The sequence below is a fragment of the Boleophthalmus pectinirostris genome, unplaced genomic scaffold (assembly GCF_026225935.1).
Source record: "Boleophthalmus pectinirostris isolate CB_2022bp ecotype Guang Dong unplaced genomic scaffold, ASM2622593v1 HiC_scaffold_22, whole genome shotgun sequence".
In the NCBI taxonomy this organism is placed as follows: domain Eukaryota; kingdom Metazoa; phylum Chordata; class Actinopteri; order Gobiiformes; family Gobiidae; genus Boleophthalmus; species Boleophthalmus pectinirostris.
The window spans coordinates 18,339,073-18,359,256 of record NW_026571190.1 but is presented as its reverse complement, the minus strand read 5'-3'; positions in this window follow the sequence as shown (position 1 = coordinate 18,359,256).

Below are 20,184 nucleotides of genomic sequence, written 5' to 3'. Positions count from 1 at the left end.
CTCAGAATGGCAAGTTGTAATAGGCAGAAAGAAGATAAAAGGTGTGCAATTACTACAAAATTTGACGACGGGCAAGACAGAAGTTATTTTACACCGAGAGCGACATGTTTTTGAAGTGTACCGGTGAGAGCGGATGTGTCACTTTGTGTCTATTACATCGACGCTGTGTGTGAGGGGAAGTATGAGCTGAAGAAGGAGCGACATCCAAACCATACACCCTCTCTCCTCCCCCTCTTCCTCCGCCCTCCGACTGCACAGCTCTCTCACAAAGCACAGGCAAGGCTTTTTCAACTTAAAAGTGCAGCGAAGATAAGTACCTGAGAATGTAGGCTACATTCCCACTGGCAAATGGAGACACTTCTAATCGGAGCTGGAAGCAAATTGGTTGGAGTCATAACTATTGTTTCCAGATTGGGAGCTGAGCGAAGTTGATGGGCAGCAGGTTTGGATGAAAAAGGAAAAAAAAAAAAAAAAAAGGAGAAGTTGTACTGGTAGCGTAGGTGTTGTTGTTTTGAGAGGAGGTGTGAGGTAGCTGAATGCTGGTGATTTAGCTGGTTAAGTATTTGCCTATCAATAGGAGGGTATCAGGTTCATTTCTACAAGTCTTTTAGTATTGTTGTGTGACCCTTCCTCCCAGTGCTACTGTTTGAGGTGATGGAATGATAAAATAGGCGAATACATTTTGATTTGCAATCTCTTTTTCAGTGTATTGGCACAAAAAGTTGAAGAAAATAAACACTGCCAGTCAAAAGTTGGACACTCCCGCTCATTCAGTGTTTTTTTTTTTTTTTTTCTTTTACTCCATCCTACATTTCATTTCTCTCCAGCGATTAGGTCAGGAATCGGAATACACTAGATGGTTCTCAAAAACCCCAGAAGTGCAAGTTCAGGCACCAGCTAATCAGCGAAGAGCCATTCATTCTGTGTTGGCAACGATTCCCGAGATCGAGGATTTAAACCAGAACAAAGAGAATGTTCTGTGAATTTTATCAACGGGAAAGAAGTGATTGCCCTTCTTCCTATGGGATTTGGGAAAAGCTTAATATCCCAGTTAGCCCCGTTTGCGGCGCATTACATACGTCACGACCAAATAGCAGTGATTGGTTAAAGGAAAACAAAGTACCCACCTACCGTTGAGCGAAAGAATCCTAACGCTGCGAGGTCAGACAGTTTCCACGAAGTGAAATCGGCTGATGAATCAACATTTTATATTCATAAAGACATCAAATGTATGAAGAAACATATTTACTACATAATTCCATATATCATAGTTTATATATGTGATGTCTTCTGTATGTCTTCTGTGTTCTGTATGTTTATAGTAGTAGAGTAAAGGAAGTAGTAAATATAAATAAACTGTGATGAGATGGTGTCCAAACTTTTGAGTGGTAGTATACATAGAAAAAAAAAAACAATAATAACAAAAACTTCATAATATTTTCCTTGGTTTTAGTTTATGTATATGCTGTACAAGTCAACTCAAGCTCATGATTTTATAATCACTTATACAATAACATGAACTTGTGTTATTTATAGCGCCAAAACTACATTTGACGTTGCCAGATGTGTAGGTGGAAACTAAAGCTCATCTCCATAGATTCAACACAATAATGGATACAATTGTATATTTAACAAAAAGAATGGTGTGCTATATTTAAATGTCATGTAATGTCATTTCTCAGGTGGCGGGTCTAATGAAAATGTTATTGCTTTACTGGGAATATTCCACTGTATGGCATAAGCGTATCTATACGGATTTTATTTCTAAGAAGTCACCTGCTTTTCTCCATGGAGATTGTTAAGTTTTATGCCATTTTCTGGAACATTCTCTGCAAAACAAGAGCCTCCATGGAGAGTAAGTTTAAGGTGTGAAACCCCTATGCCCCTTGTGTAATTATACAGTTTTAGATTGATGCCAATGCTATTTTGTGTAAGCCAATTTGTGTGCTCACTCTAAATTTCTAAAAGTTGTTCGTGTTAGCATTGGTAACAGTTTTATTTTAACAAGCACTGAGTCAAGATGGCAACTGTTTTATTTAGTAGCTCATCTCACAGCTGAAATCATCCCATCCCTGCACGACAAGATTTCGGAGCATTACAAGGGTCATCCAAACACGCAATTAAATTATGAATCTTGAGGTTTTGCAGGTTGCTAGTAAAATATAGTAAACTACTCCACATTTGATCATATTTGAACATCCCTATGCAAAATGTTTCAGAGACTTCCTGCTATCTCTTCCCATTAATCTTGCATTGGTTTTGGTCTTGGTGTTATCGCGCTAAGTCTGTCCTCTCTTAGTGTTACTTTTTAGGCTTCATCTTGATTAGTGCGGTCCTGGCTGCAAAAGTTCCTTCTCGCAATCTCTCAATCAACTTTAGGAAGGCAGTTTTCGGTAACTATAATAATGAAAAAGCTGCTGAAAAGATGCCAGCTGACAGTGAACACAGCGCGGCTCTCCTCCTCCCACTCTGTTTGGCAGTGGCTGGTTTATTGTTAGCGTTATGGAGATGGAGGGACAGCTGTCGGGGCTGGAGTTGCATCTGTCCAACCAGATACAAGCACAACTGTGAAAGATTTACATTTACTGGGAATGGTAAAGAAGATCTATAACTATTCTTTACAAGTTGAGAAAATGATATTCTGTTGACAAAATTTTAAACATTATTTAACATTCTTAAAGGTTCACTATGTAATTTTCTACTGGTAGAGGATCCACCGCTGTCCTGTTTCCATGGAGATGTTATTTTCTTCCCTATTGTTATGGCATTACACATATCTATCTCCATGGCGACAAGCAGTTGACACCATCAGGTCAAGGTACATGTCAGGTCATATATGAGGTGAAGCCGCTCACAGTAAAAACATATTTTTTATAGAAAGTTATAGAAAGTATGTATGCTTAAAGTTTCAGATAAAGTAGAGACAGGCAGACAACAGAACCCCCCCAAAAATATTACGCAGTGCACCTTTAAAGGGCCCATATTACACTATTTTCTGATCTGGTTATTATGTTTCCTCATCACATTCATCCACATATGTTTGAGTAACCCTTTATTATTAAGGCTTTCAACATCTCCAAAACGTGAAATGCTCTGTTCCACCTTGTGATGTCATGAAGTAGTTTTCAAGTTAACGGCTACCCTTTCCCTTTTGTTCAGTGGACTGGCAATTCCAAGGCTGATATTAATCAAATCCCAGTGAAGGCGTATGGAATTTAAAAACAAAGTGAAGCACTCCCTTACTACCACATGACATCACAAGGTGGAACAGATTGTTTTTTAGAGCCTAAATATGTTTCATTCACATATGTTGTGCGTTCAATATGTGCGAAAGAAACAAAACACAACTGTGGGTATGTTCTTGATGAGGAAACAGCTTTATAAAACAGATCAGAGAATACAGTTTAAACTTTTTTTTTTTTTTTTTATTAGCCTATAACTGGAGTATTAGTAGAAGTAGCAAGTAGTACCAGTAGCAGCAAGATACACAGCCTTTATATTAGTAGCAGTTACAAATAAGTTATAGTAAAAAAAAGTAACATGTACATAGTAAAAGTAATAAAAAAGTAACAAAAGTTCACTCGAGTATATATATATATATATATATATATATATATATATATATATATATATATATATATATATATATATATATATATATATATATTTTTTTTTTTTTTATGTGTACACATGCAAAGTTGCATTAGAATAAACCCAATGAATGACTACTTTAGCCATAACACTGGACTGAATGAAACTCAGAGTAATTAAATATGAAATCTACACTATGCCATTTTACGGTTAATGATACATGATTTATATTTGAAAAATGGGTTAAAAGCCTGCACATTACCTGCATTTTAAATGCTACTAAGTGTGAGATGACGCTTCCTGCTACATATTGCTCTATAATGAAGACATTTTATTCATACTCATACATTAATTATGTTGCACCATCTCTTAAGCATGAACTGCTACTGATATGTGCCAGCATGTTGTAACGCAAGACAGTTCTACAGCTCAATGGCTTCTATATGAAGACTATTAAAAATTCAAAAGCTACAACATATATGCAATAGTTCCAGTTTACAAAGTGCTTTAATTGATTTGTAGATTGATATATTTCTCTTTCATCATAGGGACATTTGACATTAGTGTTTTTCTCTATAAAAGACACATCTGAAGTACAATTATAGTGTTAACCTTGACTACAGAGATGTTAACTGTGTCTGGGGGCGGCGATTCGTTTAGCGATGCCCTCATAATGGCTACAGTAGCTCATGTGGCCCACGGTTACAAACTGACAAAGTGATAAGTGACTGCCCATCACGCTTCATGCAATCTAAGAGGATTTTCAAATACATTAAATTCCACAGAAGTTAACCAAAGAAAATAATTAAAGCTATAAACCCTGGCGCTGTACCTGATCTTTACTGTCTTAAAATGTAAATAAATAAATAACTAACAGAAAGAGTAAATTTTAAAATGGTTTGCAATGGTCCAGAGTTATTCCTCACTTCCTTTATACATTCAGAGCATCCTAATTATTCTCTTCCATCAGTTAATAGGCTTCCTGATTATCGGACAATAAAATGTTTTATAATTAGATGCAGACAGCATGCAGAAGACTTATTTTGACCTTGAGAGCTGTACTTGAGCCAGACAAAGTTTGCTCAAAATGCACTAGAAAAATGGTACAAGGCTTTAAAATGTACTTAGATGAAGCAATTATATTTTATATTTTTTCTAGCCCCAAAATAACCTTATTGATAATATTGGGGTTTATTCAAAATGGTTCCAACTTGTGTATTCAGTAAAGGCAGGCCATGATAGTCAAGTTTTCCTGCACACAAAATTATACTACAATTGTAATTGACATCTTAATGGTCCACTTTTCAACATTTCACCTCTCAAAAAACTACTATAAAGCCAAGATATTATACTTCTACAACAAAATCACCTTGATTACACACATTGGCATATTGGGGTTTTGATTAACTTCATTAGGCAAGCTATCAATTTATCCTATCCACCTAAATTAAACTTCTCTTTCACATTACATTCACGGTGTCTTCTATAATGCCTTTCTTTATATCATTCTAAATGGCCTTAGGATATTTCACTCTTGCATATGCACATTTCACTTTCAGAGTAGATGGATTTATTTGTCATATACAAGTGAACACAATGTCAACAATCCAATGAAATGTGTTTGGATGACAGGAACCTGTTCACTCACTTATAAAACAAATGTATATTAGAAATAAAAGCACACACACACACACACACACACACACACACAGTTTCATATGCCTACATAAGTGTATTCACAAATAACAAGAGAAATGCATAGGTAACTTTTAAAGGTTTTAAAAGAAAAGATGAGAGCCAATAACACCAACAGATGTAGCAGGGTCTGTTAAGTAGAAGAGGACAAAAATCTCAGTTTGGATTTGAGGTCGTCAATATTGCACACTGACGTTGCACTGTAGTCCATCATAAAGTACTAATATATGGACATGCACTTTATGAGTAACTTTGGCCTCAAAATGTCTGCATAGAGTTCTGATGTGGTAAAGAAGTGTTGAGTCATTACCCTGCAACAGTCCCCTTGGCAGCAGTGCAAATCTTTTGTCCCTCATTGGGGCCCATCAATAGGAGCTGTCCAGTCCCCTCAGCGGACCTGTTAGTCATGAGCTGTCACCACGGGACACAGCAAAGGTGTGACTCACTCATGTCAGTGATGAGTGACAGACAGATCCCACTGCGGCAAGGAGAGCACAAGAGCACAGAGGGCACAAATACTACTATATAGGCACATTCAGAAAAGTCAAAAATACATTATGAGGAACATAACTATATTTTCATTAGTTGCTAATGTAATAGGGCAAAGAATCATTATAACGGTACCTAAATTCCTCTTCCTGTTCTAATATGAACTTTTGGCAATAGTTTTGAATTTCTTACATCAGATGTTATTGCTTTGCCTGGATTATTCCACAGTATCACATGGATCCTCCAGAGAGAATGTTTCATAGTATTGATATAACCCTATCTTTATGGAGTCACGTGACATAAGTGCCCTCTCAAATGTTACACTGTTTAGTTTAGTTTAGTTTATGTATTTAATGACAAGGGACAGTGCACAATATACATTAACCTTAACAAAAGAGATGCATTGTACCAGGCTGTAGCATTAGAGCTAAGTTCCATTGGTAGTTCCTGGGCAGGCTGATACTTACACAACATAGTTCAAATTTATGCAACTTTTCTGTCAGGATGTGTGAAAAATCCCTCAGTCGTCCAGATAGAATACATGGCAAAGGAAAGAAATCAGTTTATCGACTGGACAAAAAAAAAAGGCTTAAAAGTTGTAAGAAGGATTTTTTATTTTTTTAGTTTCAAATTGTCAATGAAAGTTTAAAATACCATTACAGAGATGCAGCAGCCTTGTAATTATGATGACCAAAAATTAAAAAAAAGAATAAAAATCTATCAACTGTGGACATAGTGAGGCCTGATAAGCCAGCCAATAGATAACGAGGCTACCTCATTTTCTGTTGGCTGTTAGGTTGTCAATCAAACTCCCTACGTTTCTAGTGTAACTGACTCACTGGCACGCTGGGATTACGTGGTTTATGCAGCGGTTCTTTGAGGCTTTTTTAAACTGTAGCCTCTTTGCAGTTAGCACAAAGTTTGTTGCGATGGCGGACGAGAATCCACGACCAGTTCACCACAAAAGAAAGTCCGTTTTTGAGGTCACTGAAAGAAGAAGAGGAGGGGAAAAGGAGCAAAGCAAAACTGAGGTGATTTTTGGAGATTCCTTCCAGCGATTGTGCGACTGAAGCAGACAAAGAGTCTAAAAACTGGTGCGTCGGTCGCTAAATTACTTCTAGACAGGTCTTTTCAACAGTAATTCTGAACACGCACTGGCTGGAAACAAGCGTGATTTCTAGAGTAAGGAGGCAGGAGGAGGTGTTTCTACTGAGGGGGCTGTGGAGGAGGAAGGTGGTGTCACGCATGCACAACATTTGAAAAAGGACTGTTGCTGTATTTTTCTTTCCTTAAAAAAAATCCTCTATACAACCTTTAAGTAAAAGTAGTAAAGTACCCGTTTAAAAATTTTCATCTACTCGACAAACTGATTTCTCTCCTTTGCCTTTTCTGTTAGAACTTCAGTGATCCACTTCTTTCCATGGAGATGGTTTTATGAATTAAAAATACCTGGGAAACGTGTTCACTGTGAGCAGACTAGCCTCTCCACAGATCAGACCTGTAACTTGCCCTGGTGGCATCACTCGCTTGGCTTCATGCAAACAGATACTGTGGAACATTTCAGGCTAAACAATGGAGACAACTCTCTACCAGAAAAGTAACATAAAGGAAGTGAGTCAGCGTGACTGGCTCTGGCGAACTTCCCGTAGTAGTATAGAAGAATTAGGTATAAATTGTACAGAAAGTGCAGGTGGCCATTTGTTTGGCCCCATGTCATCAATATTGCCCAATATACAGCACATTTTTCACATTTTATCTCATATTTGAAAACTATTTTAAACACTGACAAGTTGTGCAGCGCTTCAGGAAAATACATAAACTATGCATTTTCCAAATTGAGACGCAGTGTGTCAATTCAGCAACTTGCCACTGTCTTTGAGCTGATGTGTGCAAATCTTTTCTTAGCGACTATTATAGCCATGTCTCTCATCAACGTATGTCACCCATCAGCGGGGGTATATTTGGCATTGCTTTCATATAGTAGCTCAAATCCCTTTTAATTTGTATTCGATTTTCCGGACCCTGATGATGGAAGTTTCACAAGATTAATGGTGCGATCACATGGATATTAGCTGTCTTTGCCATTCCCTCTCACCAAACACGAGAATCTCAGAATTAGAACAAAAAAGTGACAATTCACGCTCTGTTATCTCTGTTTGAGTGTCTTATTAGTTCTGGTTTCTCAACTTGAATAAAGCACCCAAGCTGGCAATGAAGTCAATAATAACATTTTACGATGACATTTGACTCATTTTCTGGTCTAATTATCTGGTAGTTATTCTCACCCACTCCTCCCTTGTGGTTTGAATCTTCAAATCTCTGAAACACAGCTAAATGATTAATTAGTCAATGAATAGTTAACAGTGGTGTGGAGCGTCTTATGGCCTTGTCTTGGCGTATTCTTTTACTGGTCCAGCCCCAAGATCAGCATCCTTCACGCATGCCTTGATAAATAATGAGAAAAGCCAAAGCTAAGGGCCAAAAATAATAATAAAAAAAGTCACCAGGGGGACTGTGGCTGCAGTTTCGTCAGACCTGCTTTTCAAAGTGAGTCCATTGGTAATAATGTATTTATGACCAAGCCTGTCGGACTAACTAGGCCTCAATGACAAGTCCGCCCAGCACACGCCGACAGCCATGCGGAGCTCCTCACTGAATAAACCATCACAATAATTCGTCTTAGTATTAACTCATCATTTATTCATACCTCCCCAATAGTGTGAGATGGAGACGGACCCAGGAAATACGACGCGTTCTTAGGGGGAGAAGACACAAAGCAAACACAGGTGACAGGAGAGGAGCTTAAAGAGCATAGAACAGACTGTGCTGAGATGCTATAGGAAAAAATGCAGCCAATCAAGATTTTATTATGTTATTTGTGTGGTTTATGGCCAGTGGTGGAAGCTACTTAAGTAAAAGTACAGCTATTGGAGCAAAGAAATAAACAACGGCTTAAGAAAATGTATAAAAATACCCGTTTAAAAATGTACTTAAATAGTATTTCACACAGTTTTTTTTAGATCTAATAAAGCTTCAAATGTAGTTATTTTGATACAGATTTGTGCTGAATTTTGTTCAATAGAAACAGCTGAATCTATTGTCTTTTCCTATTTGTTTTTATTTGTATATTCGTGTTTGTTCAAACTCTCAATATGGTAAAAATAAACCCCTCAGCCTTTACAGCAGGTCTCAAACAATAATAAAACACTTTTCAGTCCTCTTCAAAAATGTGGAGTGGAAAGTACAAACACCTGCTCTGAAATGAATGAAGTAAAAGTATCCACCTTAAAATCTTTTATTTATTTATTTCTTTTACTTAAATGCAGTACTTTACTTTTCTTTACATACCACCACTGTTAATGGTAAATGTGAATGTTAGTAAAGTGTTTGAAAAAGTCTCAAAGCCGTTATTCCCTTGACTTTATAACACAAATAGTACTAGGACTAACAGTGGAGAGATTTGTTGATTTTCAACTATATTCAAATATATTTTCAACTTGACTCCCAAGAGGTCTACACTCCAGCACCAAAGCACCAAAATGTGTTCTATTCACTATTTATCATGCTTCACACATCTTATTTGTGTGTTTATAGGTTCTATTTGGATTGAGACTTGCCTGGCTCGGATCCAGAATGTCTCAATACTTTGCAAAAATGTCAGTTCAGATAAGCATAATTGACAGGTGGATTAGCCAATCAGGAACACACATGGTCTGCCCAACACAAACAGGGCTGCTTACACGGAAAAAAGCTAAATGAAAAAATATCACAGCGACTAAAAAAAACATCACAGTTTCAATCAAATCATTCGGCAAAGCACCAATGAGCTCCTGTGTGTCACTGAAAAATAAATAAAATAAATAAAGTGATTGCACGAACCCCTTTGGTTCTGCTCGAGATGAAGACATGACGGAGGGCATGGTAGCCAGACTGATTTCGCTCTCTATAAATAAAAAAGATGCTAAATAAATCATTAGTTATCTGCACAGTAAAAGTTGGACTTACATATATTTGACATGAAAACGTTGACCTCTGATGTCTTTAATGTGGAAAGCATCAGGAAGCTACATGAGCCTTCAGCTATAGTGACTCTCATTGGGAGAATGGATATTTTATTCATCTCATAAAGGGCAGCATGCCAATGTGACCATTAACTCGTTTTTTTCTACAACAATTAGCTGGATAGCTCATTTGTAACATGCCACTGAACCCGCCTGAACCTAATTCATCTTTGAGCTAAAATAAGTGATGGAGCCATTTCAACACCAGCTTGTATAAATGTTATTTATGAGACTTGCATTACTCCACATATTTCATTTTGTAATTTGGTGCTTTCAGTCATATTTGTTTTGTCTTTTGAATGTATTTGTAGAGAAAGAACTTTTTTTTTCCTGTCTTCTTATTTTAGTTACCTGTAACAAATATTCCACACAGCTCCCACATATTTTCATGTTTTGAGTAATGATGAAATAAAAGTACACTTGACTCAAGCATGCACACACATTTCTGATCAAGCTCTGATGGACAGAGTGTGATACACTCCACAAAGCCTTTTGCCTTATGACCATTCTCACATACGCAAATGCATTTAGCTAATGTGCTATATGTACTCTTATGTCAAGGTAAATCAACCTTATACAATTAAACCCAATCATACTGTTCTCTGTCCTTCCTCTTTTCATTTGTCCTCCTACTCCCACAATTCAACTGGGTCCTATCACTCATGGCCATATGCATTTCTAAGCAGCCTGACAGTCTATAAGTGAGTGGCTAATTTAAATGAATAAAATACAATGGCAATATGTCGCCATAGTATTAATCTAAGAAATAGCCTGTCAGTGAAGTTTCCGAAACACAAAGAACACAATGACAATGACTGCATACAAACAAAAAGATATTTTATGTAAGAGAATTCTGCACATTTTTTTTTTTTACCTTATACAGATTTATTGCATTACAAATAATATAGGTACTAGCAAACTGTGGTAAACTGTTTGTTGACCCACCCCTATGTGACTATACTAGTATATACCATACACATCAGCTTACTGCTGACCATCTTTGAGAATTTGCTGATAAAATTCTGTTTGACTTTCTGTTTGAAGTGTCACAAATCCAGAATCATAATCAGAATGGACACGCTTTTGGTGGAATTTGTTTTCGGTAGAGGATTTCAAAAATAAATCCCAATGGATATTTATTTGTATTTTTTTGTATCTTTTTGAAGCTGCATCTGGCAAATTTATATTATAGTGTACTTAAGCCAATATCTTATCTATCACAAATATCTAGAAAGTGCTACAAATAACAGCTGGGCCTGGTATTAAAGACTTATTTTCTTTTGCATTGACAATTGCATCAGAACATTAGATCAACAAGCGTCTTCATGGATATTAAGACAGAGCTAATTTGATCAAATGGAAAAACTTCAAAAGCAGAAAAAGGACATTTCTCAGTTTTGGAAGGAAGATGACCCTTATGTCCTTCTCATGAAAGCACAAGCTAAAAGCACCATCTGTTTTACTATTAGTGGCTGAAAAACTTGGATGTAGAACAGAAATATTTAACTTTACAACTTTACTTAAATTCTCTTCCAAAGTTCTGGTCTTTTCCCACTACACTGGTACATTTTCTTTTTTAGGCCAAGTTAGAAAGTTAAACTGCACTAATTGTACACTGGTGTACTACTGAAGTCAGTAGTTGAGAAAGTATTTTTTAAAAGATGCACACAGTGGCAAACAAACTACTGTGGGTCAAACTGCATCAATACAATAAATATTACATCCACTTTCTGTATGTGTTTTATTGTTAAGAATAGACAGTGCATGGAAACTGTTTCATGTCTATATAACTGTATTTATGTCTTTCCTTCTACAAAGATCAGATGAATGTGATTAAGTTAAAGGGCCTATATTATGCTAGTCAGGCTGATGCCACCTAGTGCCTCCACTCAATTTAATTTTTCTCCAGTGACTAGGTCAGGAATCGGAATACACTAGATGGTTTGCAAAAACCCCGGAAGTTGTAGACCGCGTACAGGGCAATCAGCGAAGAGCTGTGATGCTATGACGTCAAACTCAAGCACCTGTCTGGGTCCCTTTTGTGGTACAACACCACAGTAAACAAAGCGGTCAAGATGGATGACAAATATTCTGTGTTGCAACAATTCCCGAGATCGAGGATTTAAAGCCGGAACAAAGAATGTTTAGTGAATTCTATCAAAGGGAAAGCCGTTATTGCTCTTCTTCCTGCGGGATTTGGTGCATTACATATGTTATGACCAAACAGAAGCGATTAGTTAAATAAATAAAGTACCCCCTACCATCGAGCAAACAAATCCTAATGCTGCGAGGTCAGACGGTTTCCATGAAGTGAAACTGGCTGATGAACCCTGCTAATATTATGCAACATTGGCTCTTGTGAGTTTTAAGACATGTTATAATGTTGTTACTTCTTGATAAACATTCCTTGAGTTGTGTTTTGTTTCATTCACACATGTTTGAGTAACCCTTTATTATTAGTCTGTACATCTCCAAAGCTCAGTGAGTCGAGATTTCAGGTCTGAAATTATTCAAATGAATCTAGTGTAGGTGTATGGAGTTTAAAAACACACTGGTGCACTTCCTGTATTACCATATGACATCACAAAACTTTGTTTCTGTTTGAGAGAAAAACTCAGCCCAAAATTTGCAGGATTATGTGTGAATGAAACAAAACACAACTCCGGGTATGTTTTTGACGAGGAAACAACTTTATAACATAGATCAGAAAATAGCAAAATATTGTTCCTTTAATGGTCAGTTAGTGTCAAAACTAACATGGGGGCTTACTAGGGAAAACAAACACACACACACACACACACAGAGGACCAAGGAACATCACAGACTTCTGCCAAATCACTGAGTTAAGCTGTTAATGGGGCTGAGATATTTGTTTTTGTTTTATATTTTTAACGACCAATGATTTAGTTCCCAAGCACCACTAAAATAAACAAACCTTCTAAGATCTCCTGCATTAGGAAACACACAGTCTGCAGGCGACCACATTCGGGCAGGTGCTTGTAACGACAGATCTGATTCCTTTACTCATTTTAAAAGAACGAGAGCCTAAAGCAACGGGATCTGTACGTTAAACGAAAGGAATGTCACTCGCCATTGTGTTAACATTGACGGGACTATTATTTCCTCCGTCTAACGTTCAATTTCCCCTGCGCTGTCCAACTGTTTGCCTTTGTCCCCGTGCATGGGCGTCTTGGATTCTCCGTTCCTCTCCATGTTCAGACAGACTGACTTCTTTCTGTAGACAGAGCTGAGTGCTGACCACGCAGCTTCTCTCAGAGTCTGTGGGCACCGGCGTCCTGTGGGAACTTAACAGAGGAGATAAACAATAGCTGACCTGCATTAGATTGGGAGCACGCAGAGACAAGAGCGAGCCGAGGCGGAAGGAAAGGCCCGCGTTCTATAAATGCATGGTACACATTGGCATTGGCAGCGTATGCTAAAGGCCACTTGTTTGTGTATGGGTAACGTTATGATCAGCATTCTAAAACGCCGGATAAATGTGCATTATGCAACTTTTCTGGAAGGGCTTTTTGGAGATTTTATGGCTTTACCCATGTTTCCCAGTATAACATTAACTCTGTACCAGCATGTGACAAAACCAGTTACAAGTAGCTGTATGGATGGTTTTCAGTTTTTGTTTTTTTTTCTTAAAGGTGCACTATTGTAACTTTTCTGTTACAAGTCCAGCACCTGGTTGTGTCCAAGGAATTATGCTAGGGAGAGTGCTTTATCTGGATTGTACCACAGTATCGCATTAAACTAATGCCTTGAAAAATATATTCTACTGTAAGTGGGCCCACCTCTCCACAAATCGGACCTGAAAATGGGCATGTGGCTTGTCAATCTGTGCATCATTCGTTCATTTGTTTTTCCAAATAAAACCAAAAATAAGAATAATTAAATGACGATTTTGTGTTTTAATGAATAGTGGAAAAAAACAAATAACAGACGTTTCCTCTTTCCGTGACTTAAACTGCAATGCCGGACTTTTGCGCCGAATACAGACTGAACCAGGATCGAATCAGGACTAAACCAGTACTGAGTCTAGAGACCAGGAGGTGCGCCCATGTAGACTGTCAGGTGATCAGGACTAACACTGGGACCACACTGGGACCAGACCAGGACCAAACTGGGACTAAGACTGGGATTGGGCACAGGACTGAGACAGATACCAGACTGGGACCAGACCGTAATTGAGATGGGGATTGAGACCGATACCAGACCGGGACCAGACCATGACTGATACCAGTACTGAGACTGGGACCAGTCCGGGACTGAGACTGGGACTGAAACGGCGACCAGACCAGGACCGGTTTAGGTCTGTTTTGGTCCTGGTTCAGTCCGTATGCGACACAAAAGTCTGGCATCACAGTTTAAGTCACAGAAACGGGAAACCGTTATTCATTTTTTCCAGTATTGATTAAAACACAAAATCGAAAAATGAAAAAAAATATCATTATCTGTTTTTTGTTTTTTTTTTCTTTCATTTTGGAAACAAATAATGAAGAAATCAGTTTTTTTTTTTTTTTTTTTCTTATTTTTGGTTTTATATTGAAAAACAAATGAATGAATGATACATGGATTCTTGTCTCTAAATAAAAACATAAGTTTAATATCATAATGTGAAAAATCCAAGGCAAAGCAACAACATTCCCATGGTGGTGGACCCTCCACCTGGAAAGTTATACAGTGCAATAAATGCGATTAAAAATAATAAGATAATAATAATAAGTTAAGAAATATGCACTAAACATTGGCAACAGCAGTATCTATGGAGACAAGCATGTGATGCCACTAGGCCAAGTTAAAGGTCAGATCAGTCAGGCAAGCCCACTCACAGTAACAGTTTATGTGTATTTTTAAGCAATAAAAGCACATGTAATTGAATAAAAGCAAAACAGATCTGTTAATGCCATGATCTGGAACAATGAAGTCAAAGCAGTCTTCATGGCAACAAACAGGTATCGCACATGCCACCAAAATCGTCCACAGTGCACATTTAAACAAGCTCAAGCACCTGTGCCAGCCCTGTCCAACCAATTAAAAGATCTTCCAGCATTGCACTCTATTATGGTGTGTGTAAATAACGCTTCCACTCATTGTGATGACTGTAGCGAGAGATCAGGCTAATGTTAGCATTGTCTCCGGGACCATTTAGCATTCAGCTAATAGCTTCACGCTGTGGGAGGCCATCACTGCTCAGTATCAGCTGCTCTGAATGGCTCTGTGCGACAGGCACACGGACTCAATATCTCTCATCAGGGGAAATGAAAAGACGTACACTGGCCCACACACACTGCTGCAGGACCCGATTCTTCTAGGAACATGAATATATGGCAGTTGAGAACCATTAGGTGTAAACATGTAGAAAGAGTCTGGCTAACAGAAGGCGTCTCAGCGTGAGGCCAATCGGCAGAGTGGAGGTGTGAGGTTTGATGGAGGATTTGTGTGGCCGTGTTTGTGTGCGAGTAGTTGTATGGAGTTGTATTGTGTGTGCACCCCGGTGCTCTGAGTATCCGGGTTTTTGAGGCTCCCTGACACTGGCAGGGCTTATTACCGCCTCCAGAAATGGTGCTACCTCTGTGGGGGCGAAAACTGTAAAGGTCCCATTCTGAGCAGTGGGCTCCGGCGCAGGCATCCAAACATCTGTGACCTTTATAGAAAACAAACAGCAGTAGTGATATGAGGGAGAGTTTAATCTGAGCATGGTCTTTCTGCACAGATGACTCAAGTGAATATTGTTTATTGAGAAATGTTAAAAGGTCAGTCATTTAAATAAAAGCAACATTTTCAAAAACATTAATCATAACTGGATCATAGCTATTCAATTTGCTTTCTCCCCATCAAACACAAGTACTGCACCTCAAAGCAATGGATTAAGTTCCCAACAGGAACAATAAAATGTGGATTATGTAGCTTTTTTTTTTTTTCTGGTTTGTTCCCATGGAGTTGCTTTGCTTGAAATGTTGCATTATATTGCATTAAATATATCTTTCTAGCATTTAATCAATAGCATGTGTTTTTTTTATTGTCAAGTCATTTTATTTATATAGAGCATTTAAAATAACCAAAACACGTTGCATCAAAGTGCTTTACAACATGAAACACAACATTGTGAAACAATAAAACAAATATAAAATATACAAAATATTACATAAAAGAGTGCTTTGGTACACAAAAGATAAAAGGTCAAAGTTGACATCTTCAGAGTAAAGCTTGTGGGCTGTTGAACGTCAAAATGTGTTTTTAGGAGGGTTTTAAAATGAGGTAAGGAGGAGCATGATCTCAAATGAAGAGGGAGAGCATCCCAAAGCGTACGGGCCACAACAGAGAAGGCTCGCCTCCCTTGGTTCTGATGTGGGATGGTGGGATGGACAGTAGGTTGAGAGACCGAGGGGCAGAATGTGGGGTTAAAAGATCAGTGATGTACTGTGGCACGAGTGAATTGATTGATTTAAAAACTAATTATAACATTTTAAAATCAATTCTGTATTTAACAGGTCAGCAGTGGGGTTGAGGTAGGATGGGTGTAATATGGTCTCTTTTTTTGGAACCAGTGAACAGTCTGGCAGCAGCATTTAACTGTAACTTCCTCCCCATAGATCCGGCCCAATTAGGAACATCAACTATATGTCTCAAGGGGGTAAATACAATGCCACACTGTGAAAGTTTCTAGGCAAAGCAATGGCACCTGAAGACTTCTAACTGAAAAGTGACATAGTGCTAAGTATTTTATCTTTTTATTTCAGCATTAATCCTACAACTAAGCTAAAAGTTACTCTAAACAAATGAGTCCCCTGTGAAACATCAAACTCTTCAAAATAAATTGTATTAGTTCCAAACAAGCTACTGTTTTCCACTATATTTTAAAATTCACTTTTCTTGTTAAGCAGCAATAGGAGGTTGTAGAGGCGTAGTGCTTTGATCCTTTTGAACTGTCCAGCAGACTGGAATCAATGGAGAGCTGCTTAATTTGCCTGAGAGTATTGTTGGGAGTGAGCGCACCGTGGGCTACTGCACTTTAGGCTGTAGCCTCAAAGGCACACTACAAAGAGCATGTTCAGAGCCAGTTACACACCAGTCAGCATGGTCTCCTCATACCCACGGCACCTCGCCCTCCAGCTCTCTCACAATCTGCCTCCCACTCTCTTTTTCACTCACCCTCACCCTCTCTCTCTCTACTCCATTCTTCCTTTCACTGTTTTCCTCCGTCTCTAACCCTCTCTGTGTCTGTCTCCCTTTTCTCTCTCACCGTTTTCCTGTTCATCTTTATCTCCAAGTCTCCACAACTTTTTTGTCTCCCTCTCTCTCACTTTGTTTCTCTCTCTCACTCAAACAGTCTACTTTTCCTTCTCTTTCTCTCACCTTCTGTATTCCTTCCCCTCACCCTCTTCTTTCCATCTCTCTCCCCTCTCTGTCTGTCTCTTCACACTCTTGCTCTCACAATCTGCCTCCCTCTCTCTGGGTCTTCTCTCACCCTCACTCCTTTCTCCCTCACACTCTTTGTCTACCCATCTCCAGCGCCCTCTATCTTTTTCTCCTTCTTCCGTCTCTCTCTCTCTCTCCGTCTTCCTATTCATCGTTATCTCTAAGTCTCCACCATATTTTTGTCCCTCGCTCTCACTTTGACTGGCTACCTTTATGTCTCTTACCTTGTGTTTTCTTTCCCTTTACTCTCTCTCTTCCACTCTTCTTCTCTTTCTCTCCATCTCTCTCAGTCTCCCTCAGTCTTTGTCTTTTTCTTTCTATCTGTTTTTATCTCTCTGTGTCTACCCCCTTTGTTTCTGTCTACCTTTCCATCTCCTTCCCTCGCCTTATCTTCTTTTCTCTAGTTCTCTCTCTCTCTTCCTCTGTGTTTTACTCCCACTCTGTTTGTCTTCGTAGCTCTCCCTCCCTCTTTCTTTCGCTCTTCCCCATCTGTCTCTCTCCATGTCTGTCTATCTCTCTACGTCTCCCCCTATCTCCGTCTGTCTCATTTTGTCTTCATCACTCCCCCCCTCCACCCTTTATTTGTGCTTCTTTCCTTCTCTCCCTCTCCTCCAATCCTCATCACCCCCCCTCCCTCCTTCTGACTTTCTTGTCTCCCTCCCCTGCACACTCTCTCTCCATTTCTTCCTTCCTCCTAGTCTGTCTCTCTTTCCCCATCTCTCTTTCTCCCCTTCCGTCTTCACCCCCTCCCTCTCTCTCACCTGGATCACAAATCTCCGGAGTCAGGTCCCTGCAGTAAACATGGTACACAAGCACAGGTCAGCAAAGTCCACAGACGGACAATCCCCCCTCCGCCTTCACAACATCTATTATTACAGCCCTGCCATTAATTGGACCAGTGTTTGGAAGGAAAATCTACCAGCGCTTTCAATTATTTACATCAAAGCACCCCGCTAATTCCTCCAAAATGCCTGAAATTATCTAAATGAAATATTCTAAGTGTTTGAACATTTCTGAACAAAATGAAATCCAAAGTAGCTAATCACAAAATTAATTGAACATCAGCTGATAAAAAAAATGTGGATTTTATATAGGTTGCTGCAAATTATAATCCATGTCTAGACAAATAGATCTTCAGAAAACTCTCTTGTGTTTTGTTTTGTTGTTTTTCTGTAGCCTGAACTACATGGCTATATTGGTTAATGACATAATTTGGACATATTTATTGAAGAGAAAACCCAGCAGCTTCTTCACTTACTGATATTTCAATTAGGGGTGTCAAATTATCGCGTTAATTGCGATTAATTAATTACAGTCATATTTAGCGCGTTATGTTTTTTAATCGCGTTAATCTCATTTTTAATCTCTAACTTTAGTGTTTCTGTATGTGAGTTTCTTTATTATAAAACCTGTTTTTATGTGTTGTTGGGACAACAACACACACACACACAAAACACATTTATACATTTTTTTATTTCGGTAATTCCACTCATTGCCGGAAACCCACACAAAACGCGCGCAGTAACAGCGATGTAAACGTCATGTTAACGTTGGCGGCGTCAGTCGCACAATGGACGAGGTCGAAGAGCCAGTAGAACAGAGGCAGCAGTGCACAGGTAAAAACACATTCGTGTCTTGGAAATTATTCTCCCGACGTGAAATATAAAAGAAAATAACAAATATAATATCGCCTGAAAACAACCTGCATAGGCTCATGATCTCTGCACTACTGTCCTATAGTGACCTGCCACATGAGGGACACACACACACACACACAAACACAAACACACACACACACACACAAACACAAACACACAAACAGAAACCCACAAAACAAACACACACCTTCATCATCGTCATTAACCTGAGAACGCGCGGACCACGTTTCCTTCCGTAGACACTGCGCGGACACCGACGTGCTCCCGTGAGCCGCGTGTGGATCGTGTTTTCTCGCGTACGCTGCGTAAACCGCGCTTCCTCCTGTGCACCTCTAAACCAGAACTAACACCAAGACTAAAACCAAGACTAAAACCAGGACTAAACTAAACAGACTAAACCAGGAACTAAAACAGGTCTAAACCAGGTCTAAACCAGGACTAAACCAGAACTAAACCAGAACTAAAACCAGAACTAAAAACAGGTCTAAAACCAGGTCTAAACCAGGTCTAAACCAGGACTAAACCAGAACTAAAACCAGAACTAAAACCAGGTCTAAACCAGGTCTAAACCAGGTCTAAACCAGGACTAAACCAGGACTAACACCAGGACTAAACCAGGTCTAAACCAGGACTAAACCAGAACTAACACCAGGACTAAAACCAGGATTAATCCATTCCAGGACTAAACTAGGATTAAAGCAGGTCTAAACCAGGTCTAAAACCAGGACTAAAACCAGTGATCTCATATATAAAGCATTTCTCTATCAATAATATTTTTAATATGGTTAAGGAAAGACTGGACTTTTTATTGTCTTTAAGTAGACAAAAGTTATTATGTTCAGATTTCCTCGTCTTTGCTACTTTACAGTAAACAGTTTCTTATTCATGGAGACTTGGGCTCAACAGCCAATTTGGAGAGATTTGTTAAACAATAAATGACTTTATAAAGTCACTTTTTTAAAAATCTATATTAGTCTTTTGATCTGCCACAATAATGTAATAATGAATTTAAATGAAAATTTTTAGGTGAGATTAAAATGAGATTAATTAGATTAATTAATTACAGATCATAATTAATTAATCTCTCAATTTTTTTAATCGCATGACAGCACTAATTTCAATAGAATAAAAAATGGTTGAATATGTCATCAGTGTTGGGGAGAAATGGATTACTTGTACTGGGGTTACATAATCAGAGTACAAATTATGAGTAACTGTATTCGGTTACAGTTACTGTTTCAATGAGTGGTAATTGGATTACA